Below are 7,707 nucleotides of genomic sequence, written 5' to 3'. Positions count from 1 at the left end.
TTCCTGACACTCATTTCAGGAAAACATATCATGACATACATTTACATATGTTTAACTAAGATCAATAGTAATGAAATACATGTGTACCGTTCACCAGAAGGCGAGACTCCGCTTGCTCTGCTGTTACTGGTACTCCCTTGTAGCTGGTCACTTCCGTGAGTGAATGATGACGCACTGGATCCGAATGCGAAGACCCACCGGTTAACCTCCCAGCCTACTCCTTGGGTACTCTTCTTCCCCGCGGACCCCCGAGCTGCAATGGGGTTGTACAATGGAGACAAGCACTAGCTAGTAGAGGAGAGCACACCTTGGCTCAAGAGTCCCCTCTCTAAATCCTCTACCTCACCAAACTCACTATAGCTTCGTAATCACTGCTCTGACAACATCTCATCCATCCAACAATAGGGTTCCCAAAAAAGTCCCTTCTCCCATGGCTTTCCCCTTCTTTTATAGGAGTCCTCATAGGTGACACTTATCATGTCATGCATAATTAATTATTTTTTTATAATTCAATAGCTTGATTACTCACCCACTCATGTGTCATTCTCACATCAAGGGTCTCCCAAAATTATTTACTTAAATTTTTATTTAAAACTAATATTTTCCTCACCTCAACAAGATTCCTATTTCTTCTCCTAGTTGTCTCTTTATTCCCCCCTTTTATTCCTTAATTTGTGTTCATTACTTGAAGTCAATTAATGAGTCAAGATTTTATCCCCAATCTACTCCCTAATTTAACTCAGGTTATCTCCTAGATGGATATTCTTATGTTGGTTGTTGACACATGGAGCTTCTCTACATTTCTCTAAATTTAATTTATTATTCTCATTTTAATTCACCTTCCCCTTTTCTTAATTAGGTTTAAATTAGTTTAGGATTAATCTTTATCTTTACTATTATGTTTGTCTTTCCCCTTTTTCCTAATTAAACCACATAATCTTCCTAGTATTTTTCAAAATGGGAAGGGTAAAGTTTTTAAGGTACTTTATTTTAATTCTTCCTATGATCCTCCTTATTCCAAGTTTTATTTTTGATTTAATTACATTGGTTTCTAATCATCACTTACCCTTGATGTAAATTTACCTAGTTTTCATTCCTTGCTTATATTTATTTATTATTATTTATTTTTAATGATTCCAAGGATGCCAAGTTTGGTTGTGCCCTTCAAGAACTTCCCTATAAGTTCCAAGGGTGCCACACCTAATAGCTTATTTGTGATGTCAAGGGTGCCAGTTTGGTTGTGCCCTTCAAGAAATTCCCTAGAAGTTCCAAGGGTGCCACACCTAATAGTTTATTTGTGATGTCAGGGGTGCCAGTTTGGTTGTGCCTTCAAGAACTTCCCTAGAAGTTCCAAGGGTGCCACACCTAATAGTTTATTTGTGATGCCAAGGGTCCCAAGTTGGTCTTGCCCTTCAAGAAATTCCCCTGAAGTTCCAAGGGTGCCACACCACTTGCCCTTCAAGCATCCAGTGATTACGAGGGGAAAGTATAGTACAACGTCATAGACCACTGTCATCTCTTATGTTGCCTGCTATAGTGAGACTAATGGTGTCGGGGATCAAGGAATCCGCCTTGATGCGCGACCCCGGTAAAGTCCTCATGAGCGAACCAACTTTGGAACCTGCCCTCATGGCATCGTGATCTTCAAGGCGAAGGTGTTTCAACCCTTCCAGCCCAAGTCACGGCGGGAGTGCTAGTGGGTGAGATCAAGGACTCTGTCCCACCCCTCCCATGTAGTTCCATCCACTTGTACAACCCCATCACCCATATGTGAGTCATTCGGTCAAGCAACTAATCTGTGCCTGCAACCATTAATATATCATCAGAATATAGTTAAACATATATGGCAGATTCCAAGATCGACTTAGACTTTCACAGATAAAGTAATATAAATTTTCATCAAACCAGGTGTCATCGACATGTCATATGCGAGTGCCTCTGATGGTTTCCTGCCATACTCAATAATCATCAATAACAAGGTTTCTCAATGTTAGTCAATTATCATAATAGCATCATTAACAATTCCTGGTCATTCACATCATTGTCCATTGTAAGTTTGAACTAGAGGAAGTAGGTAACATAGGGGACACATCCCTCATGGATATCATCAATAATCATCAATGGAAACATACATATTCATTAAGCTATCAACATCGTAACATCGTAGAAATATACCTATCCATAAAATTTATCCTCATTATGTTTTTAGTAGAGCGCATACATATTCTTTACTACCCTCATCATAATTTCAAATAGAGACCAACTTAACTATTTAATATTGCAATCATCAGAATACTGATAGATAAGATACATAACCATTCATGCTACTATAATATCATTGGAAAGCATTCTTAAACATCACAACCATGAATATCTCAATCGCTAATAATAGTGTCATGGGTCCAGATCCTCAATCTGAGGTCCTCGAAGAATTGAGTGTCTAAGATAAAGTCGTATTAGGGTCAGGAGACTAGAGTGGGCACTACATACACCCCCTCTTAACAATGGACTTTGTCCCGAAGTCCTTCGAACATAAAGGAGAAACGGTGACACATAATCTTAGGAACCCTTTCTGAAACTCTTGCCAACCTTCTGGTGGGCAGGTTAAAATTTTCCCAAGGTATCTATAACAAGAATTCCGTTATAACTGAAGGACTATATCTGGGGAACATTGCACCCCACTTGTTGTATAAATGTACAAAACATCCATTATAGATATTATTAAAATTAATAGTTAAAGGAAGCGTCATACATAAACTTTTCCAACAAAATCATCATAATCAAAATCACAACTATTTAAGGCAACAATTAATAACACCCACCTTCCTTCAAATGACAAATTTGACTAATTTAGGAGAAATCTCTCTAGTTTTATTCATTCAATCATGCAATTAAGATAGCAATAATTTTGTATTAACTCAAATTCATAGGGGATTCCTATGCCTTTTCCATAGGAGGAACTACCCACCTTAACCTTGGACTTCAATATTTGTAATGGTCAATAATAATTGTGTTAATTATTGTTTGATATTTTCACCTATGACGTAATCCACCTTTGTTTACCATGTTCTAAATCTTCAATTTTGTTAGGAACTACAATTAGTACTTTGAAAATAAACATATGCCACTGCTTGCTAGGGGGACCTAACAATGCCTACTACCCTTCTTAGAGACTTGATTTACCTTCATGATCCATGTTCTGAAAGTTCAATGCTGTACAACTACCATTTGCACTTTAAAATAAATGCATACCACTCCTTTCTAGTGGATACCTAATAGTACACACTATCTAGAGATAAAAAGATGTTAACTACATAGAACGTAATCATCACTTGCAATGAATGAGTAGTCCAAACCTTCATCCCTTCAAACCCAGCTACCCTACTTCTTTTCGCTAGGTTAAGCGAGTGAGGTTATCTGGGGCCTATCTTCATTTAATCCTACTGAATCTAATGATATGTAATACAAGGCTTGCACCAATCATTTAAAAAAATCAGAATTCATCCATAATTGAATCCTCAAAGATAAAAGAGATATCTAGACCAATGTGCATCTCAATAGAAGTTTAAATTTTGAAACAACATGCCAGAAGAAGAGAGCAAACTAGAATAAAGCTGCATTCCTTACCCAATATATATAAGATATTTCTAATCAGAAATTGAATATTTTAGGAATGTAACCTACTTAACAGAACTTCAGATAGAATGGGTGGTCAGAGAATTCAGTCAGATCAGTAAGTTTACCTGGCATAAATGCAGGGCTGTGTCATCAGGAGCTTCTATTGTTAAACGAAGATCCCTTGAACAACCAAATCTGCAGTATTTCCTTTTGTTCATGGTGTATTTATTCCACATTTGGAACCCAGAACCATAACCATGTATCACTTTATTTATCCTCATTCAATAAAGTTAAACATACTACTCAGTACATACCAACAAAATATTTCATAAACATAACTTTTGCTCATAAACTTCCAACTCTCGTTCAACAATGTTCATGTAAACTTTCATTAAATAAGCATTTAAACTAACAAATATATTTCTTAAATTTCTATAACTTTGGCAAATACTTCCAAGCCATCATTTTCAACAACTTTCATATAAACTTTAAATAAACATTTAACAACCTTCATGGAAGCTTCCTTTAAATACAATTTGGGCTAAATAAAAATTTTGTTGACCACATTAGGGATTCTGCACTACATACTGAAAGACAAGCACTTCAAAAGTAATTATATGGACACGCTAAAATCTCTTTTCCTATTTTTTAACATTATCTAGACCTAAAGTTCAATATATGGTTGCATGAGTACTTGAATACACTTACATGAACGCAATTGCAAAATATCTAGAGATATATTGATATCTCCACCTCTCCTCATCCGGTCTTCTTCGTTTCTTTCACCATGTTTCGTTTTTAATAACAACTCACAATTTCAACTAAAATTTATTACAAAATTCCGAAAAGAAACACAAAAGCTGCACCAAAATTGTATTCAAGGTTTTTTTTTTTTTTCACGCATTGCTCAAAACCTTGTAATGTGCCTGCAACATTATCTAGCCATTTGCAAAAATTACTCTTCAATAACACACACACACACACACACACACACACACACACATATATATATCATAGAGAAGAAAACCAAAATGACCATAACACACAAAAGACTTGTTAAATCTTGAGAATTTATAAATTTTTTATAATATAATCACCCAACAATAGAAACAATATACCAAAATTCAAAAAGTCTTAATTAAACAAAACTGAAAAGTTTTTATAAGAAAATACAATTTTAAGTGTTGACACCTTCTAGCATAGATGTCAAGGGATATGTTTCAAATATTCTATGGTAGAAAGGCAAAATCAAGAATATTTTACTCAGGATTACAAAATCTTAGTTTAATTGATTAAGTTAGATAGAAGTTAACTTCCATCCACTCCAAATAAACAAATTATAGTAATACGACATCACATTTGTAACATAGAGATAAATTATATTGAAAAGACTATAATTCCTATTTTATAAAATATTATATGCGAAACCCTCATTATATTAAATATCGTTACTCTTTTTTGAATTATATCATAAGTGTATTGAAGTATATCATAAGTGTATTACCATATGCTTGGAATAGACATATAGCAATATTATATTGTCCAACGATATTTCTTCCACATCATTTTTTTTTTTAGCAGTCTTTAACTCCCATGGAAGGATGCCTCACTTGAGTTGTGTATAAATACACAAATCAAGCTTTAATTTATATCACCTCACCATGTGATCTTATTGATTAATTATAAGAAGTCTTATTTTACCTCTTGGGCATGTTTGTGCAATTCCATTTTTATACACTTATACTTGGCTTTTAAACTTTCTTTAACATACTAGATGTAACTCTTTAGCACACTTACGTGGATTGTAAATTTGGAAAAGATTTGGTTTGATCATTAACCTTAAAAAAATTTAGGCCCTTGTGTCATCCATCTTGTGATAGAAAATAGGAGAAGACATGTTTTTCTTTACACACCAACTTGAATCATGATTATATTATTCAATCATGAACTAATACAATATAAATGTATATAAACTTTTCAGCAAAGCGTCAGTTATCTCTTTGGGGAAAAGTTATCCCTTGGGAAAAGGTTCTCTTTGGAATAATGAATAGTCAGTTCTCTCTTTGGGGAAAAGTTATCTCTTTGGAATAATTTATTCAGCTAAAAGTCAGTTCTCTTTGGGATAATTTATTCAGCTAAGAGATAATTTAATAGCTAAAAAGACCCTTTGAGAAAATTGAGAAAAAGATATCTATTTGGCATAATTTATTCAACAAAGATGCTCCTGAGATAATTGAGAGAATTTATGTAGCAAAGAGACTCTCGAGATAATTTATGTAGGCTAAGAGACCGTTGAGAAATGGAAACCATTTTCCAGACAGCTGGAGGGAAACCTGTAGGTATATCATGTGAATCTTTGATGCTGTGAGACCTGATGTAAGCATTGCCACTACTTCAGGAATTAGTCTTGGAACTGGTATAACATGTTTTGCTGGAACCACACTGAATTTAGCATATGCACCAAATGACATAGCTGCCACAGGTGCACCTATAGTCAAACCTTCAACAAAACCACTGATTGCTACAACTAAACCAACAGCCTCAAATCCTGCATCAAACGGGAGACGAGAACTAGCTTCCTTCTCATTCCCAAAATAACGCCCAGAACTGTAATTTATATCACTAGCATTTACTCCTGCATATATATTTTTCATAAGAACATGACCAGGCCTAATGGGCAGCTTCAAGTATGTTCTCTCAATTTTGGTAGCTTGTCGAAAATTGTTATCCAGTCTGTGAACCACTACTTTCTCGAAAGTGCCGGGAATAGTTGACACAATCTCAACATTTGCTTGAGGTCTATATGAGACACTATTATCCATGCGTCCAGATTTTATCAGGTATTTTTTTCCTCTCTTCAGGAGTTGGCCAATATTCCAACCCTCTTCGTTTTGTTATCCAGAGGCATTGACCAGCCTTTGTCTCATCTTCTATAAGCTCAAGAGCACCTTTAATAATCATATCCATAGGTAGGAACCCTCCTAACTGCTCAATAACTCTAGGTTGCACTTTCTTGGCCAAGTCAGTGTCCACAAAATCAGGACACCGTACATTTACATGAATGCCTTTACGTTTGAAGTGCTAAGGGATCTTGAAAACATAACCACACCACCTTTTGATGTACCATATATAGGCGTATTATACGATGGATAAAGCTCTGCTGCAGATCCAATATTCAAAATTGTTCCATCGTGGCCTCCTGCTTCCATAGATTGAATTGCCAAGCAAGTACAGTCAATGACAACCATTAGATTTATGTCAATAGTACGCCTCCATGGACCACTTCCATCACTACTCTTATCCTTAACAAAAGGTATCTCATCAGCTATACCAGCATTGTTAATGCAAATGTCTAATCTTCCAAATGTGTCCAAATGCTTCACAAAAGTAGATTCAAGATCCCCTGGATTAGCAACATCACATCTAATAAATGCTGTTGTGGGCTTTTCCAGATCTCGATAGAACTTGACATGCTCTTCTTCCAGAACACCAACAACTTTTTTACCAGATGTTTCTGAATAATCAAGAATTGTCATACGAACACCTTTCTTTGCCAAAGCAAGAGAAAGAGCTCGTCCGATTCCAGATCCTCCTCCAGTGACTAATGCAACTTTGCCCTTCAGCTCCATGTTAAACAATGAACACTTCAACTGACGGGATCAAGTAAAAGCAGGTTAGTTCAGCGCCTCTGCAGACTAACAGTCCATCGATATCTGTGGATTCTTTAGCTATCGAATTTTGGGGAATCACAATTTTATATATAAAACGTTTCTGGTACTAAAATTAAAATACCTTTAGACAAGAATTCAACCATCGAGGGCAGGGGCTAAAATTCTCATCATCATCTGTAACGCGACCGCCATTTGCAGGGACAAAGTTAGTTCTGAGGAGTGTTCATTTTCCGAGTTCATCTTCAACGCCACATTGGCACCTCCTTCGTGGCTCCCATCCCATTTATTCGTTGTGCCATCCTCCCGAGGAATCTTACAGTAAACTATGTTTTCCTTACCATAATAATCTCTTGGTCTCGGTACTTGATATGCGCTACTAACCGATAATTAATATGGTGATTCAATTAACCTGCCCCCT

At 35.9% G+C, this 7,707-nt stretch overlaps 1 pseudogene; it reads right to left on the bottom strand.

Moving 5' to 3' along the window:
• Positions 1-5,861: 5,861 nt before the first annotated feature.
• On the bottom strand, positions 5,862-7,393 carry LOC149265980 (uncharacterized; annotated as a pseudogene).
• Positions 7,394-7,707: the final 314 nt, after the last annotated feature.

This window comes from Pinus tabuliformis, chromosome 6, assembly GCF_031772625.1.
Source record: "Pinus tabuliformis cultivar Carrire ecotype Pingquan chromosome 6, CPIR1, whole genome shotgun sequence".
Taxonomy (NCBI): Eukaryota; Viridiplantae; Streptophyta; class Pinopsida; order Pinales; family Pinaceae; genus Pinus; species Pinus tabuliformis.
This window is presented reverse-complemented; position numbering and strand designations above follow the sequence as displayed.